This window comes from Diplotaxodon limnothrissa, linkage group LG12, assembly GCF_057381915.1.
Source record: "Diplotaxodon limnothrissa isolate DT_005_m linkage group LG12, D_limnothrissa_male_GT1.1, whole genome shotgun sequence".
Taxonomy (NCBI): Eukaryota; Metazoa; Chordata; class Actinopteri; order Cichliformes; family Cichlidae; genus Diplotaxodon; species Diplotaxodon limnothrissa.
In genome coordinates, this window is record NC_140607.1 from 29,791,129 (window position 1) to 29,794,295 (window position 3,167).

Here is a 3,167-nt window from a genome sequence, read left to right on the forward strand (position 1 = left end):
TTTGCCACAAATGTGTCTTCAAACATCCACTCCAATGGACACTTTTCATTATTCCACACGTCTCATGGCTTGAAAGCTTGTTCCCTTGTTGAGTCTGGCCAATGAGAACCAGTGAAGCATGAAAGGTCCTGTAAGCAGGTTTTGCTGGAAAATGGGGCTGATCGTGTCGGCTGTGACTCAGGACTTTGAGCTGGTTGTCTGCTAAAAGGCAAGTCAGTGGTTTGTTTCTCAGCTCCTCTATTCTGCTGGTTTCCATTCATGGTAGGAAAGGAGCTGGCAGTACTTTATGGCACAGGTTAGTCTGTTTTTCATATTTTGCTATTTTAGCATTAGGTTTCTTACACCCACTTGACCTGTAAAACCAGCTATTTGAAGCCTTCTCTACAAATTCGAAATACTTGATACTTGCTTATTTCACCCAATGTTAAACTGTGCTTGAATCTGTTGCCCTGTAAGCTACACATCATCCAACTTGCTGACTGAAACCTCCTTTCTTTTGTGGCTTTAGATTTGCCTGACCTCTTCCTGTCAGTTTTCCACTCTTTCCAGAAAATATTGTGTTTAGAACAGAGAATAGGTTTTCTTTAGCATTCATCTAAAGGAAAGGACATTTACACGGGCAACGTGTTAGTATACAGTTATGCTAGCAATAGATACGACTCTATCCAGACATGTAGTGCCCATAATTGGTTCAGAGACTATGACACAAATTTTTTACAGTCTGGGATTTTTAAAGCTATCAGCAAACACTGGTGCACTTCAAATAATTGTGTGGATTAACTTTAAAGGCTTAATGTGCTACCACTGCTGCAAAAAAAGCTCCAAGCTGGCTAACTGAATACAATTTTGGGGGGTATGTGTAACCGATCAAAATTCTGGAGCTATTTTCCTCGATTCTACAGCTTACAGCAGGAAAAAACAATCTGTAACTGTGCCTGTGAGTGTAAATGAAAGCACCTATCTTTGTCTCCGTGTGACCCTGACATGTTCTCGTATGATGAAAGACCAGTGACAGTGCATTAAGACAAATTTAATTTGCACCTACAGCTGAGTGAGATGAGGGAGGGAACTCTTATTGGGCACGACTAATTGCTGCCTGGGGATCTGTGTTCGTGTGTACCTGTGTGTGTATACTGTGTGTCCCCGGCTGCGTCTCTGCCAATATAAACAGTTTAGTGAATATTTAATGCATGTGTTTGTCTGTGTGTGCCTGTCAGTGTGTGATAACAGAATGTCAGCAAAGACAGAAGAGTTAATGAGGCCTTTTTTTGCCATGAGGAGTGGATTGGACAAGGTGCACAAAGCTCTGTGAGCACTATTTCTGTGTATAATCATGACTGCTGTGGGTAATCTGTGCAACCACGGTGTAGAGTAAAAGAATGGATACTCAAATTAATCATCAACATGATAAACTATTAGTCTGTTCAACACATATAGTGTGGTATGTATTCTGAAAATTAACCTAATCTTCATATTTACATGATTATTATTATTACTGGTGACAACACATGAACTGGAGACCATACGGCAGTCTAACAAAGGTGCATTGGTTCTATGTTTTACTGACACTGAGCAGGCACCGGTCTCCGAGGGTAGTATTGTCAATTTCAACTTTAACTATAAAGTGCTGAGGAAAAACATTTAGGTGCAAATGACCTGAACTGTGGCCTGTACCATTATGTGCAAGCACATTATCATTCATCACCTGCAATATTTGCTAGATTTGGCTCCCCATGTCCTTTTCCTCAAAATGAAATTCCATCTAAATATCACCTGTAATAAATCAACTTAAGTGATGTGTACTTGGCTGTGACTAAAGTTGTGGTCAGATAATGTGATCACCCTACGGCACCAGGTGGTTTCGTCATCAGTGAACTTCGTTTTAAACTCTGCACTCGATGTAACCGTAATACTTCCAGACAGTAGTAGTGTTGTCTCTTGATGTGTGTTTCTTCAACAATAAAAAAATGAACACAAATAAATCTCAGTTATATGTGCAATATTATGTACCACACTGCAGTCCTACTTATTTAATTCTGTTCTCAAGGAAATTGGCATCGACAAACACCATTAGCAATATAAACAGAATAAACTGCAATCCCACCTAATAAAACACAGTGCTAACACAGAAAACCCATTATATTAAAATATCTAACTATAATGCACAAAATCTTTGTTTGTGAACTCCTCTTTCAGGATCAGAAGTTGGGCAACTAAAACTGGTCTTAAGCTCCTGAAGGTTCCTACCTATATCAGATCTTATTATGTCATCACGTTACCTAGCAACCAGCTACCTAGGGAAATGACCCAAGTAGCATTTCTGCACCTACAGCAACTTATAAAAGCATAGTATGAATTTAATTTCAAGATATTAACATGTAATTAAACCCAGAGAACTTTCATGTATTATGATCATTGTGTTACCTAGAAAACTTACTAAGGATTAAAATTACACACAAAACATATGCCTTAAAATCTTAAATTATATCAGAGCATGGCTGTGTGGGAATGGCGCCATCATGATTTGTGCTACACCTGCCTATTTGCTACGTACGCAATAAACAACATCTTTGAGCAGTGCCTTGATAGGAGCTCCTTCTATATGACAAGAGATGACAAATACAAAATACAACATTTCTAGATGTACATGAAACAGTTTATGATACACCTGCATTAACTATATTTAATAAATGTGGAGCTATACTGGGTAATTACTATATAAATTATGTCTCCCACATGCAACAAAATGGATATTTTTCTTTAAAGAAAATGGAAACTTTCTTCTCTGAGGACAAGCTGTCACTATCCCTGCTAGGCAGTACTGACCTGTCACCTGATGCTCTCTGGAACAACTTAAAAGATAAGGTAATGTCTGCTACAGTTAACAATAACTGAAAGGCTAATTTTAACCTGTTACCGTGGACTTAAAAAATAATTGTAAACCATGGACTTTAGTTTCCTATTAATGAAAACTAAGGAAAAAATGTTATGAAAGCATACTAAATCTTACATTGCTATTTTAACACAGTGGAGATGTAGTACACTGCCAGAATAGTGTTTCCAGGGAGCAATCCATATGTAGCAAGGTTTGCAGTGAAGCTTCAAACTTAAAAGGAATGGAGATCAAATTTTACCTTTTCAAGAGACGGTTGTGAATCTTTTTTGAT